Source organism: Meles meles, chromosome 16 (assembly GCF_922984935.1).
Source record: "Meles meles chromosome 16, mMelMel3.1 paternal haplotype, whole genome shotgun sequence".
In the NCBI taxonomy this organism is placed as follows: domain Eukaryota; kingdom Metazoa; phylum Chordata; class Mammalia; order Carnivora; family Mustelidae; genus Meles; species Meles meles.
In genome coordinates this window covers 62,379,289-62,395,258 of record NC_060081.1, presented here as the reverse complement: position 1 = coordinate 62,395,258, position 15,970 = coordinate 62,379,289, and the positions used below count along the sequence as shown (strand labels likewise).

Here is a 15,970-nt window from a genome sequence, read left to right as displayed (position 1 = left end):
AACAGCACTGTTTGTAATTGTGCTGAGGTGTGTAAACTATCCAAAATGCCCACCAACAACAGTCTGGAAAAGAACTATGGTACAGCCACACAAGGGAACGTTGTACGGCGAAGACAATGAGCAATTCACGATTACTCACTCATCAGTATGGAGGGCGCTCATGATGTTAACCAAAATCAGCTGAACACACAACAAAGCACACTCTATGTCCACGTGTGTGAAATCCAACAGCAGGCAAAATGCATCTAAAATTCGTCAGGATCTTGGTTTGGGGGGTGGAGGAGCTTCTGGAAAGGGACAAAAAAGGGGTGACAGGAATACTAGTAATAATGGGTTTTGAGCTGGATATGGGCTACATGGGCATGTTCAGTTTGCAAAAGATTCATTCGCTTAAGGTTTATGTGCTTTCCTATATAGGTTTTTACCTTAATAAATCATTAAAATTAGGAAAAATACTGATGCGTGTGTCCCACCTCTCATTTGGTTGGTTCCGGGTCTAGACAGGCATTGACAGTTTTCAAAGCTCCCCAGTTGGGTCTAATGTACATCCAAGAACCACCATGTTAGAACTTGGCAACACTCCTCACTATTTCTTGGAGCAAAAAGTGCTGCTATTTCCCCAGAAAAGTCTAAAGCAAGATGTTTTCTCCAGAATACCAGTAACTCCAGGGATGGTTAATTGGTGTTACATGGAAAAAGGGTTTCATGGTCAAATATGTAATTTTAAAAACTTTATTTATCAACTTTTGATAAATAAATCAACTTTTGAGCACCTGCTGGATTTCTAAAGCTAAGCTGCGAGCTGTATCTACACCATCTCACTCATCATCACAACAAGCCCATGAGGAAGGTACTGTTAACTGTCATTTTACAGAAGGGTTAACTACAGCTCGGTGGGGTTAAGTAATTGCCAAGTTTACATAGCCAGTAAACAACATCCACATTGACCTTGACATCAAAGCCCATGCTCTTACTCACTGCCCTAATCTGTCTCTCCAGAAAGTACCTGACCGTAGGACTTACTAGAACTTCTTCTGGGCTCATGGGAGCTATGGGTGGCCAAGACAGGACCGTGGAATGCAGCATGTCCCCAAGTGGGTCCCTCACCTCCATTCTTCACCTTCCTACCCACCACGCATCCTGCTGGCAGAGCATTCATTCCAAAACTAGGTCTGATCCTATAGCAGTTCCCTCGTAAGGAAGTCTTGAATGGCTCCCCTTTGTGTCCACAGTCAGGTCTAAATTCCTCAGCCTCACAGTCCAGCCCATCCGGTATCTGGCCTTGACGTTTCAGCATTCTCTCTGACCATTGCAACCTCCCTCCCCATCCCCAACCCGCTAATCCTCCATTTTCCAGCTACACTGAACCAGACTGCTGGTTTCATACCTCTGCCATGGTAGCCTCCATATGCTGAGACTCTGCTGTGTGCCAGCTACCACACACAAATTAACTTTAATCCCCACAATCAGCCTTTAAAAACAGATCGGGTTATCCCCAATCGGTAGATTAGGATATAAAGGCTCATATTGACATGCCCAGAGTCACAATTAGAAACCAGGATTGGGAGACACAAACTTAGATTTCTCTGCTACGAAGCCCACACAATTTTCATGACACCACACTCTCCCCCTTCATTCATTCTGTTCCATGGGATGGCAATACCCTTCTTTCCCTTTATCAGGCAAACTCCTCATCCTCTGAGTATCATCATCTGGGATGATGGTATCACCCCCTGAAGAGCTTTCCAGGCACAGGTACTCAACAACGCTCGCCTTGTTTCATTTACACAATATTGTCATAATGTTTCTTTTCTTCCCTCCGGGTTGTTCTTTATCTTCCCTGTGCCAAACGGGTTTCTTTCTCCTCCTCTCTGGTTCCAAGGCACAGGCCCACATCTCTCCTATGGCACTCTAGACTTCGCAGTGAATGTTAGTTTCAGATCGGCCTCCTCCCTTGGACCAGATGCTCTTGAGGGGCAAGGGATGGACATCATCCCACCTTTACATCCCGCCACATGGCCACCCCAGCACATAGTAGATAGTCTGTGGGAGACGGTGGACAGAAGGGCAGGAGACCCAGAGACTGAAAATTCTCTGAGATTATTCCATCCTTGGGTCATAAGGAATGATCTCAGCTTGGAAGCAGCACTGGAGAATCAAACCAGACAGAACAGATCTGGCTGATGGGGGATGGGGGACATATGGAAAGCCCGACCCAGGGCACACCTTTCAGGCCCCTGCCTTGACTTCCATGGCGGGGAGGGGACAAATAGAATTGTCCCTGCACTTCACGGTCTCTCTCTTTTCAACTCTGCATGCCACCCGATGGGCTTTGTGTGTCCCCACTTAGGTGATCTGTTGTCAAGTGATGTCTGTGTTCATCCCAAGGCAAAGTTTCAGATCTGGTCAACTGCTCCCTGAGTTTATTGTTCTTAAGCCATCCCAAGAGAATGAAGAGATATCGGGACAGCGCCTCCAAGAAAACATACGGCTAAGGCGTGGCTCCCCACAGGTTGGTCGATTAGGTGATCGTACCCGTTTCTCATTGGTTCTCTTTGAGTAGGAGGCCCCTTCACGAGACAGACATCGTTGATGTCCTCTCATTCACTGAGCACCCATTCCATGCATCCACACTACAGCAGGCACCGTCTAGAGCTCACCTCCTCATAACCCTTGCGGGGACCGCCTATTCCTGCCACGCAATGCCTACCTCTGTGAGCCCCAGGGTTGTGGGTGTGCAAATCCAGCTTTTTGCTCCTTTGCCCTCACCGCTTCTGGACTGACATGCCCATTTGCCTGGTGTGGATAATGGGTAAAGAGTGCTACAAACTCAGCTGGGTTTCTGCACCACCTTCCTTGTACTGATGGGGTTCCATTAGTAAAGCCAGAAACCACCAAAGGGACTCTGAAAATCACCTATCCCCTCCTCTTCCGAACTGCCCACCTCTTCTGCTCTCCCCACCAGGGGTAAGCTTCAGGATTTTTCTGCTTCAAACCAAAGTCATTTTCTTTTGAGGATTTCAAGCACTCCCTCTCCCCCCAGGATGTAACATATACTGTATTTCACAAATTCATCTGTGATATTCACGAAGATAGAGTTCATCGGGCAAGAGTTAGCTTAGCTTCTGCACTCCTCTGCACACTTGAACCACACTGTTTTGTTTTGATTTGATTTGGCCACGTGTCTGCTTCCTCCAGGAGACAGGGATCAACTTGAGGGCAGAAACCGGCTTCATTTAATTTTATATCTCTAATTCCAAGCATAAGGCCAGGTAAAATGTAGTTCTTGAATATTTAACCAGCCTTATGCAGGCACCGTCTAAAAGGTTATAAAATCTGAATTAATGTGGCACCTGACTCAGAAACATTCTTTCCAGTTTATTCCTATCAGACCAGCAAAAATCAAAGTAGCTTACTAAGTGGTGTTCGAGGAGGGGGTGGGGAAAGAGGCATTCGCATACACTGTTGAGGGAATAGAAAGTGGCCTGGACTCTTGGGAGGACAATTTGATGATGCCCATCGCAGTTCAAACCACAGGCAAGGGGTGCCTGGGTAGCTCAGTGGGTTAAAGCCTCTGCCTTCAGCTCAGGTCATGATCCCAGCATCCTGGGATCAAGCCCCACATCGAGATCTCTGTTCTGCAGGGAGCCTCCTTCCCCTCCTCTCTCTGCCTACTTGTGATCTCTGTCTGTCAAATAAATAAATAAAATCTTTAAAAAAGGGGCACCTGGGTGGCTCAGTGGGTTAAAGCCTCTGCCTTCAGCTCAGGTCATGATCTCAGGGTCCTGGGATGGAGCCCTGCATCGGGCGCTCTGCTCAGCGGAGAGCCTGTTTCCCCCTCTCTCTCTGCCTGCCTCTCTGCCTACTTGTGATCTCTGTCAAATAAACAAATAAAATATTTTTTTAAAAAATCTTTAAAAAAAAACCCCACACACACACAGGGAAATTTCCATAGGGATAACCCCATGCCAATGGACAAAGAGATACTCTGGGCCAGAGGGATACTGCAGCACCATAGCTGTAGTAGGAAAAACTGGGAACAATCTTAATTGTCATGAGGAACTAGAAAATCCATTATGACACGTGTTTATTGCACAATACCCTGAAGACTGAGCTCTGTATCGCTATGTGTTGACATGGGCTTCGATTAAATGAGTGGAGAAAGGAAGGTTCACAAGAATGTTAAAGAGAAAAAAGGATAAACACGTAAATGAATACGGGTTTGTACATATATAAGAAATTTATGGAAAGATTTTTTTAAAAATCCAAGGATTCCTTCTGGATAGAAGAAATGAGGACCTGGGGATGACGGCTGGGGACATTTTCCATTCCGTTTTCCACACTTCAGGACTGTTTGGAGGCTGATAGTGATTTTGTATTCTTTTTATAATTAAAAAGCATAAAATACAGCAATAAGAAAACAAAAGCTTGGCTTGATGTGTGAAAAAAGAATACTAATGAAATTTGGGGGGGGGGTAATCTTCCTTATTTCTTTATAAGGCAGTAGGCAATCTCTGTAAGGCAACATTGGCTCACTGTCCAGCTCACAGGGGATCCAGTGATGTCTACAGAGTTCCAGAAAGGAGCCTGGATACTGGACCAGTTACTGTGAAGAGCCAAGAGCCCTGAAGAAAATAAGTGTGAGTCTGCGTGCCTTTTACTTATTCTGGGAGGAGAGGAAATGAGGCCAGTTCTGACTGACACTCTGAGTCAGTCTGGAAGCCAAGAAATTCTGAGAACTCACCACGTTGGCATGAACATGGGGCCTCCAACCACGGCCAAAAAAGAAAGGTGAGGGATGCCTAGGTAAGTCATACACATAAGTAAGTGACCTGGGCGAGCAAAGCAAACCCAGCTCAGCCTACGGGGACATAAATGACACGGCAGGGCTCTGCAAACCTTTCCCCTCTGCTCTGAAGCCGTCTGTGCTCCCCCAGGGCAGACTTTACTGATGCTAATGTAATAAGTATCGCTGATCTTATCGAGTGTGTCCTGTGTGTGGAGCTAGACGGTTCACCACATCATCTCATGCTATGATTATTCTTATTCTACACGTAGGAGATTGAGGCTCAGTGAGGTGAACGAGTAACTTGCTCAAGATTACAGCAAGTGGTGGAGGTGGGGACCAAACGTAGATCTGACTCCAGGAGCAGCCAAGGTCACTGAGAGCCTTTCCCCCATCTGGGAAAGAAATCGGAAAAGGCACTCCCTCAGAGTCAGGACAGTCCCGCAAAACACAACAGCATTTTTGTCCAAAGGAAAGTCAGACAGTGTAATGATTAAAGTGAAAGGACATTGAAGCCAGATGTCCTGTATTCAAATTCTGACTCCTGCGCTTAATGGCTGTGTGGCCTGGGGCAAGTCACTGAACCTCTCTGTGCCTCACTTTTCTTAATGGTAAAATCAAGGTAGCCGTAAAGCCACCTCTTGGATTTGCCGGGAAGACTAAAAGGGTTCAATAAACAGTACTTGGCTCATAATCAGTACCAAATGTTGATGATTATTATTACTATTAAGAAAAAGGTGCCCTTCCTTCCAGACAGATGCAACCCGGCAGGGTACAGAGCTTGGCAAGTGGAGCAGACTAGGTTTCGGTCCCTCCCTCTGCCGGGTGCCACAAGGCAGTGCACAGCTCTACAACCTTCCATGATGAGCCTGGTGAGCAATGCACTTGCACGAGCCACCACCACTGCTTCCTGCCGGCTTCCCCTCTGCCAGCCTGGCCGTGAATCAGAAGCACCTGGCCCACTTTTTAAAAATACAGATTCCCAGGACCTGGCCGATTCCACCACAGCAGAGTTGGGGAAGGGCCTGGGAATCTGTATGTTTAACAAGCCCCAGATGATCTGGTGACTGAGGAACAGCGTGTCCCTGATCGCACAGTGCTGGGAACACTAGCCGTCCTGCACACCTGTTCCTGCCGCTGGGAACAAGCAGCCTCACTTCCATGTTGGGTCCCAGACCTGGGCACACAGAGAAGGGAAGCCTGCGGGCAGAGCTGATGGCTGGGCCTTTTGTGTTCGTGTGGCTTACACCAGGGACCCCTCACCTGTAGACGTGGGGTTCCCCAGACCCTTGATACTCAAAGTGCAGTTCCCAACCCAGCGGAATGGCTCCCCCTTGGGATCCTATTAGAAATACAGACTCACAGGACTCAGACCTACTGAAGGAGATTCCGCATTTTACAGAAACCCCAAGATGATTCGTGAGCAAGCATGAGGCGTGTGTGTGTCCAAGATCCCGTCCCCTATCCGCAGAAGTTCTAACTAATGTGCTCCTCTAGCCTGTCCAAGCACTCTTTGGGTCTGGTCTTTCCCTTCAAACTCCCAGAGAGCCCCAGAAAAATAGGCTTTCCTAGCCCAGATCCATGCTCAGCAGCCAGCTGGGGCCTACGGTGAGCCTCTGCCTAATCGAGGTACTTATTTCTGAGTTCCTGTTAAAATAAAGCCTCCCGGCAAAGTGAAAAAGAGACAACAACTCCGGCCTCTATGATTCTGGGGCTTAAAACATTCCCTTCTTTTGTACAGAGTTGTGACCCCCTGCTTCCCTGGCCAAAGCCATCCAAAGCCATCAAATGGCCCAAAGAAAACAAGCCACATCTTCCTGTTGGCCAGGCTTCAAGTTATCAGGCAGATTTCACACTGGAGCTTGACCTCATTAATCCAAGGCCTATCACATTGCTGTAAATGTCAGTGGGAAAACAGCCATTCAGTGGGTTTCCTTCATTCCACCAGAAAGGGAAAAACAGGAAGGCAACAGCAGCTGTGCCCCAGCTTGGCAAATCCCAAGGGCCTCGCTGACAGGGCGTTCCTTGTCAGCACCTACGTTCCCCGGCCCCAGCCTGCTTGTCCAGATAAAGGTGGGTCCTCTGTCCACATGACCAGAATGTACTGGCGACTGCAGCAATGATCCTTTGGGCCCCCCAGCACCTGCCTGGGAAGGAAAACAGCCTGGTCGGGATTTCTTTGGCCTGAATGACCAATTGGCCGTTTATCATTCAGGTTCATCTGAATCTCTTCTGCCCATTCAAAATGTCCTACAAGCCAAACCTCTGGGACTCCAGGGGACATGAGGCCTTCCAAGTCCTCATTCATCCCTTTAATGCATATCAATTGTCTCCCATGTGCCCGGCTTCATGCTGGGCAACTGGGGACACAGAGCTGAATGAATTAGACATAGTCACCGACCTTATGGGGCTCGTAGTCCTGGGCAACTTTTCTCAGCCTTGGCACTATTGACATTTGGGATCGGGTAGTTCTTTGTGGCGAGGGGCCATCCGGTGCAATATAAGAAATTGAGTGGCATCCCTGCCAGGCCTGTGCTCACTGGATGCCAGCAGCAGCCTCCCCCTCGGCTCCTCCCCAGGTGTGGCGACCAAAAATGTCTCCAGACATTCCCAAAGGACTCCTGGGGATCAACTGCTCCCAGGTGAGAACCACTGGTCTAGCGGATGAGACAGACTAAAATAATCAGGTCATCACAATTACGGTAAGTACCATGGAGGTCAGCGTTGCAGACATTACACCAATGCCATCTGCGACAAGGGAGCCAGATAGTATTTGTGTGGTTACAAATCCTTATGACAACGCTGGATGGCATATTTATGTGAGGTATGTATGATCTGTGTTCGCAGATGAAGAAATTGAGGCTCAAGAAAGTGAAGAAATCAATCGCCCGAGGACCCAAAGCCAGTGGAAGGCAGAACTGAGGTGTGAACCCGAAGTCTGCCTCCTACAGAAGAGGAAATTTGAGCCTTTTCTTTCTAAAAACAGATAGGATCATGTGATGCTCTGACTAGCCATCCCAAAAGGCTCATTCCTTCCTGGGGGTCACGGTGGAGCTCAACCACCACCTGCCACATCGATCAAGTTGCACACTGGGGGGTCCTGGGGGCCGAGGAACACGCTCTGAGACACGCAGGAACACCTCCTCCCCTTTGCCAAGTGCCTGCACACAGGGCCTACCCAAAAACCAGAGCAGGGAGAGAATGGGGTACTGTACAGGTACCTAGAGCACACCCCACAGTGACCCATCTCCAAGTCCTTACTATCTGGCATCCAACAGTACACAGTGAAAGAAGCCAGATGTTCTGTGGTCAGCTTTAGATTTTTAAAAGGAACATGAGGAAAGTGGTACCAGACAGCACACAGCAGCTTTGGAGACCCCACACATGAATTCCTGCCACTTACGAGCTGCATGCCATTTAGCAAATCGCCTCACCCTCGGTGTCTCAGTGGCCTCTTCTGTGCAACAGGGATAAAAGCATCCCCTTCAGTAAGTCACTATGAGGATTCCATGGCAATGCAAGCAAAGAGCTTGGACAGTGACCAGCATCCAGGAAAGCACTTGGTTCAGTATTATAATCAATAAGGAGTCAAATCACGACACATCCTCCACCCACATCCCCTTCCTTCAGATAAGAAACTGAGTCCCAGGAAGAGAGAAACGGGTGCAGAAATAGTAAAAGTTATCTGGGGAAGAACAAGGGGATCTCCTGCCTTCCCAGTAGGAGGAAGAAGGGCCAGTTACCATATCAGCAGAGGAGCCCAGGCCAGCCCTCCCTCCCATGCATTAGTTAATCCTAGACTTCCTCAGGCGTGCAGTCAGACAACCCTCCACGGGCCGTAGGTTGCCTGCTTCGGATCAGTGAGCGTTTAATCATTTGGGACCCCTTGGCAGGATGGCCTCTGCCCACCTCCCTGGCCTCGCCTGCCGCCCCTGCCTCCATCATGCCCTATGGCGACGGCACTCCAGCTGCCACTCCTGCCCACTGCTCTCAGAGACACCATGCACTTCTGAGCCCCTGTGCATTTGCGCAAGCCGGTCTCTGCTCAGCCTGCCTGCCCCTCTAGTGCCCGCCACCTGGAAAATTGTCTCGAAAGCCTCAACTGTGCTCCCCCAGCAAAGTTTGCCCACCTGCTACTGGTCATCATAGACTAGTAATAATAGCAGCTAACGTGTGCAAAGCTCTGATTAATATCTAAAAGTGCCTGAGCTGAGCATCTGCCCATCACCCCTCAGCAGCAAGGTGGCAATGCAGGAGGGAAACCTGGGTTTGCCTGCCCTGGCACCTGTCCATCCACCGCTCTGCTCTCCATTTCTCTTCTCGTCCGTGAAGCTGTTTTCCCACACTGTCCTCGCTCTCGGTTTCCAGGCCGGCCTCTCCCTCACAGAGGGAGAGCTGAGAGCTGAGAGCTGCTCGATTCATTGTGAAATAGCATCCTAAGCACAAGGTCTAGAGTCGGGTAAACATCTATTGAATGAATCCACAAATCCTGAAAACCGGCAGCCTGATGAGAGAGGCTAACTCCCAGACTTCCTGGGGACAGGCCCATGCTGAACTCCAGTTCCCAGGAATCAGGCCTCCCGGGCTGAGAGGCTTCATCCAGTCCTGAGAGGGAGAGGCAGAAGAGGTCTGATTCCCCCAGACTAGAGGCGGGGGGACCTCGGACAGCCCAGCGCAAAGGAGGAAATAGCGGTGCTGGTGACGATTATCATTTCCTGCATTCCTGCCCACGCCGGGTGCTGTAGTAAGCACCTTCTCTGCGTTACAGTCACACAAAATTCTCACAACCCCATGAGGCCGACATTACTATTGCTCCCCATTTTACAGATGAGAAAAAGCAGGACTCAGAGAGAATAAATAATTTACCTGCGTCACAGAGCTTTTAAATATAGAGCTATCATTTGAACTAGACCTGTCTGGTGCCCTTGCTCTTCCAACTTTGTAGTTTTCTGTAGGAGGCAGGTCTCTAAGATGTGCTCAGGGGAAGAGGGCTGTCCTGGTCTCTGCTGGAAAAATGCCCTGTGGGACCCATTACACACCAAATACTTCAAGTCCTGGGTGCAGGCAGGGTGCAGCCTGGGGCAGCTAGTTGGGGGGAGGGGGCAAGGTTGGGTGGGGTTCCTAAGGATCCCAGCCCAGCGCATGAATCCAGAAACATGCCTTCAGCTCTCTGCAAAACCAGGCTATAGCTGCAACCTCTGCTGGCCTTAGAAAGGTCACTCTGGGGTTGGAATTGGTTTGGAGAAGAACCTGAGGCCCTAGTTTCCAAAGTGTCCAAAGGGGCCCTGCAGCAAGTTTCTTGCCTCAGGAGAAATCCCACCTTCCTGTGTCAGCATCCTCTTCCCCCATGTCCCTCAAGCTCACAAACAGACTTAGCGGCTGGATCAGAATTTAACCTTCACTCCAGCACCAAGTACCAGACATTGGCTTTGCCTGCATGTCCTTCCGTGCGTGCAGGGGAGGCCCAGAGAGCACCAGGATGCAAGGAGCCCCGACACACTACCCAGAGAACACACAGGTGAATGTGCCAGTGCAAGGGGACTGAGAGAGGGTAGGAAGGAGCGGCTGGTCTTTCTGGAGGAGGCTCTCCAGAGGCTGGGCCAGGAGAGGGGTCAGAAAGGTTTCAGGGCACGGGACACTGCAGGGTAGACTCCAACGGGAAGGCGCAAAGTTGAATGTCCAGAGTGGCCTGAGTGACCTCTTGCCTCCAACATCCTGGTGGCAGGTGGGAGAGAAGGGGTGGGGCGGGGGCAGAATGTGTGTGGGACTGCCCTGTGAGCAGGCCAGGAGCTGAAAGGACTCACCAGGGCCCACAAGCTGCCTGCAGGCTAGAGCTTTATGACCAGGGCTGGGGGAAGCCATGGAAACCTCCCCCACCCCCCGCAGAACCAGCCACCAGGACTCGGTGGAAGGGACATGCCCCTACTAAAACCATTATGAAAGGCACCAGTATCTACCTAGGAGCCATCCTCCTGCCCCCCTGCGCCAAGCACTTCACATGGAGCCCCTCGCCACCCCTGCCCACAGCCTGATTATTAGCCCCATTTCCTAGAGGCCGCTGAGGTTCCCAGAGGCCAAGTGCCTTCCCCTCCAGCGAAGGGCTTGTCACTGTCTGAACTAAGAGGCTTTATCACCAGCCTAGGGAAAGGCCTCCCAGATGGAGGGTTTTCCCCCCGTGTCTCTCCCGCCGCAGGAAATGGCAGGGCAGACAGGAAAGTACCACGCGGGTTCAGGCGGCTAACGACAGGCCCCTTCCCGAGAGAGCCCTGCAGGAAAGGGCGCCTGGTACCTCAGGGCCCTGGGTCCTCCACAGAGGGCGATTCAGAGGCGGCACCTGGTGCCCGGGGCCGCGGGGAGCTGGTGGGCGCTTCTGACAGCGAGAACAGGGGCCCATTATGTGGAATCCAATCACATGGGCGCGCAAGCAGCTCGGCTTTCGGTTCTGAGAAGCGCTTATGCAGCCACCTCTCGCCCCGCTCCCGAGGTGCCCCGAGCACCAGGTCCCAGGCTTTGCGCGCGGCCCTCCCGGGAGCACCGGATTCAAAGCTCACCTAGGCTCAATCATCCGCTCGGGGCTGGGAGCTGCATCAGCAGCAGCTCCCGCGAAGCCGGGTCCGGACTGAGGGAGGAGGAGGAGGAGGGAGGGAAGGGAGTCTGCATCAGGGAAGGAGGCGGGCAGCGGGCGCCTTCCCCTCCCTGCTCTCCACTCGGGGCGGTCTGGGCAGCTCAGCCTGGGCGCTCCATATGACCTTGGGGAGACCCCTCTGCGCGACCTCCCCATGGCGCGCTGCACGGGTTCTGCCCATCCCCAGCGCTCGGGGGCGCTCCTCTGGCAGGAGTCGGGGAGCGGGACTCGGGAGGAGAGGCGCGCTCCGGGCGCGGGGGACCCAGCAGCCCGCGCACGGCTGCCCTTTGGAGAGGCCGGGTGCACTTCTTGCCGGGAAGAAGGGCGCGGGGTCTCCCGGGTCCAGCGGGCGCTGTCAGCTGGAGCTGGCGGTGGGGTGGGTCCGCGCGCGGGGACGCCTGCTCTGGGGACCTTTCCCGCCCGGGCAGGAGCGCTGTCTGTGGGGACCTAGTGCCACCACGCGAGGGGGCGGCGCCCCCATGCCGGGCCCTGAGGCTGGGTACCCGGGCTGTTTGATGTTTGGTTGTGGCTCCCGCTTCCCGGCATTACGCCCCTGGGCAGAAGCAGCCTGTGGGAACAGGCTGCCCCAAGATCGGGCCACGGCGGCCCCAGCCAACAGCCTGCCGTTGCGCCCCCCACCCCGGCTTCGTCGTTGGCGCGCCAGACCCGGAGAACGCCCCCACTCCAGCCCGACTCCCCGGCCTGCGCTCCCGGCACCCGCCGTTCCAGTGCCCCCCTCCCCCAATTCCCTCTAGCCGCCGGCCCTTGGCCCAAGCGCCCCACACACCCCCAGTCAGACCTTGGGCGGCTGGGACCACCTCCCCGCCGCGATCCTCAGCCCCGCCGGGTCTAGCCAGGGAGGGGCGGCGCCGCCAGGGAACTCACCCGCTCTCCCTAGCCCGGCCCCGAGCGGCTCCGGCCCTATCTCTGTCAGTCTGTCCCCGAGCCGCAGCTGCCCGTGCGGCGACAGAAGCTGGCTGAGCCCGGCCGCCAGCCTCCGCGCCGCCCTTCGGCTCCTCCCCGTGGGCGGGGCCCGAGCTCGCGGGAAGTGGGTGGGCACGCTCACCCAGCTCCTGCGCCCGGCGACCGAGCTCGCCCAAGGTTCCCCGCGCCCTAGGGTGGTGCGGTCCCCTCCTCCGAGTAGCGGGAAATCGAAGGCGATGGGACAGGGCCAGTCTTCTGCATGGTCTTGCCCCCTCTCCACGCCCACCCTCGCTACCACCAAACGCGGAAAGGGGGAAGCCCAGGACCGTATTCTTGCTCCTGTTCAATGGAAGGGCGTCATGAAGCCCAGAGGGGAGCAGTGACTTGCCCCAGGTCACCCAGAATCAGTACCAATGGCGGAGAGCCAGGTCTCCTACCTTGAGGGCCTGCGTGGCCTGACTCTGAAGGCCTCCTTGGATGTCAAGGAGCCCAACTAGGCCTTGCCCTGGGGACAGGTTAGCGGGGGCAGGTTCCCCAGCTGAGAAGGGGGAGAAACTAGTGGGAGCTTGGGGGCTGTGGCCTGCGACATAGCCTCGTATCATTTCCTCTTTCTGGAAAGAAAGGAGCTCAGAAGGAAGGAAGTGGTCGCACCTCTGCTGACGTCTGTCACAGCTTGAGCTGTACAGGTTCCAGACTGGGGCTGCTCTCCGGAGATGTAAACGAAAAAACAAAAGATGCCGAGGTGCCTTCTATCTTCGAGTTCCACCCTCTTTCTGGGAATGAAGGCCCCAGTCCTCTGAGCACCATCTCTTTCTTTCTCTCTTTCTCTTTCTTTCTTTCTTTCTCTTTTTTGACAGGACCATGGATTAAACTATTTTTAAGTCGCTGCGGAGAGGGCCCCACTCCCCACCGCCTAGGAAGAGAAGAGAAAGTTAACAAAGGGAAAAACCCCATACCAAAACATTCTCTGGAATCCACACCCCCTGAACACTGGCTTTAGAACAATAGAATTCTCTTCTCCACAAAGGGCCTTATTTCCTGAGCTTTCTTTTTCAGCCTCAGCTTAGAACCTTAGGCAGCCCAGGGCCAGTCAATCGGGGGTGAAGACAAGGTTTAAGTTTGGGTAGTTTGGGGGTGCTGCGCTGTTATTTCAATCCCCAGCATTCTGGTTTCAAGAATCCCTCTGGGTCATCACACACGTGCAATGTTCTTTTGAGGTGGACAGTATAATCTGAGTTTAGTGATTTCCTGTTTGCTAAGGAAACTCAGTAATCTTTCTTGAGCAAGTAAAAACCTCAGGGCTGGCCTGGTTCCAGGCCCTCAGGCCCCCCAAGTCCTCTGAAAGCCCCCTCCCTCATTTACCCCCTGGGCTCCCTCTTAGTTCATTAATAATCCAGTCGTGAATGACACTGTTTCAGTAAGAGCAATTAGGGAGAAGAGCAGGTAGGGAAGACATAAAGTGATGTTTAAAATAACCCAAGGGGATCATTGTTCTCCACAGAATGTTTCCGTTGATTTGTCATGAGGAGCCGTGGGCTGAGAGGGCGGGAATCCATCTCTCCAAGGCAGGTGTCGAACTTAGAGCCTGTGTTCCTGACATGAAGCCTTGAGGATGGGCCCCAATCCCCATGCTCTTCTGTTCATTCACAGCTCTCACTGTGCTTGATACCAAAAGTTCAAGTGCACTCAGAATAAGGCGGAGGGCTCGCGCTTCCTGATTTCAAAACTTACTGCACCGCTACCGTGATCAAGGCAGTGTAGTATGTATGGGCATAAGAACAGACATATTGATTAATGGAATGAAATGAGAGTCCAGACATAAACCCTTACACTTAAGACCAACGGGTTTTTAACAAGAGTGAGAACACAATTTAATGAGGAAAAATTGCCCTGGGGACAGGTTAGAGGGGGCAGGTCTTTTCAACAAATGGTTCTGGGACAAATGGATTTCCGCCTGCAAAAGAAGGACAGACTCATACCTCATACCATATACAGAAATTAAAACAGACCAGACTTGGGGCGCCTGGGTGGCTCAGTCATTAAGCATCTGCCTTAGGTTCAGGCGATGATCCCAGGGTCCCGGGATCGAGCCCCACGGCAGGTGACCTGCTCAGCTGGAAGCCTGCTTCTCCCCATCCCACTCCCCTGCTTGTGTTACCTCTCTCACTGTGTCTCTCTCTGTCAAATAAATAAATCTTAAAAAAAAAAAAAAAGACCAGACAGATATGTAAGAGCTAAAACTGTGAAACAGGGCCACCTGGGTGGTTCAGTGGGTTAAGCCACTGCCTTCAGCTGGGGTCATGATCTCAGGGTCCTGGGATCGAGTCCCGCATCGGGCTCTCTGCTCAGCAGGGAGCCTGCTTCCCTCTCTCTCTCTGCCTGCCTCTCTGTCTACTTGTGATCACTCTTTGTCAAATAAATAAATAAAATCTTTAAAAAAATAAAAAATAAAACTGTGAAACACTCATAAGAAAACATTAACATGCATTGTGACCATGGATTAAGTAATGGTTTCTTAGATATGGCCCCTAGAGCACAAGCAACATAGGAGAAGGTACGTAAGTCGGACTTGATACAAAACCAAACCAAAAACCACTCCTGTGCTACAAAAATTAGGACACCATCAAGAAAGTAAAAAGATAACTGTTATAGGCTGAATTGTACCCCCCCAAATTTCACAGGTGGCAGTCCCAACCCCCAGTATCTCAGAATGTAATTGTATTTGGTAATAAGGTCACTAGAGAGATGCTTAAGTTAAACTGAAGCCCCGTTGTGTAGGGCCTAAATCCAGTAGGACTAATGTCCTTATAAGAGGAAGAGAAGACATCAGGGATGTACACAGAGAGGGAAGACCTTGTGAAGACACACGGAGGAGGTGGGTATCTACAAGCCAAGGAGAAAAACCTTGGAAGAAACCGTATCTGCAGACACCTTGATCTTGGACTCCTAGCCTCCTGGACTGTGAGAAAGAAATTTCTGCCCTTCGAGCCACCCAGAATGTGCTTTCTGGTTTCAGCAGCCCTAGCAAACTAATATAATAACCAACAAGAGGGGAGGAAATATTTGCAAGTTGTATACCTGATAAGGTCTTGTATCGAAAATAGGTAAGGAACTCTTAAAACTCAATACTAAAAAGGCAGATAACTCAATTAAAATTTTGACCAAGAATCCGAATAGATATTTCTCCAAAGAAGATATGGAAGTGGCCAGTACGTACATGAGGAGATACAGAACCTCATCAAGGAAAATGCAAATCAAAACCACAAGGAGGCGCAATTTCAAACTTAACAGGATGACTGTAATCAAAAAGACAGGCCATAGCCAGGAATGGCAGGGACGTGTGAAGGAACGAGACACCCCATACATCGCTGGTGGAAATGTAAAATGGCGTGGTCGCTTTCAAAACCAGTCTGCCACTTCCTCACAATGCTCCACACAGAGCTACCAAATGGTCCAGAAATTCCACTGGTAGGTGGGCGCCCGAGAGAAATAAAAGTACATGTGTGCACAAACTTGGACATGAACCTTCATGGCAGCGTCCTTTGGGTTAGACCCAAAGTGGAAACAACCTAAATGTCCATCAAATGACAAACGGATAAATAAAATGCAGCGTATCTGTACCATCATATGATTCG

At 51.5% G+C, this 15,970-nt stretch overlaps 1 protein-coding gene across 2 annotated transcripts in view; it reads right to left on the bottom strand.

Moving 5' to 3' along the window:
• PPP1R16B (protein phosphatase 1 regulatory subunit 16B) overlaps positions 1-12,403 on the bottom strand; it is an 89,126-nt gene extending 76,723 nt beyond the window's left edge. Inside the window, exon 1 of one of the 2 annotated variants that reach the window (XM_045980924.1) lies at positions 12,297-12,403. The gene's annotated coding sequence lies outside the window, so the exon portion shown is untranslated. The remainder of the gene's footprint in view (positions 1-12,296) is intronic. The other variant, XM_045980922.1, reaches the window with a different exon arrangement.
• Between the last annotated feature and the right edge of the window lie 3,567 nt (positions 12,404-15,970).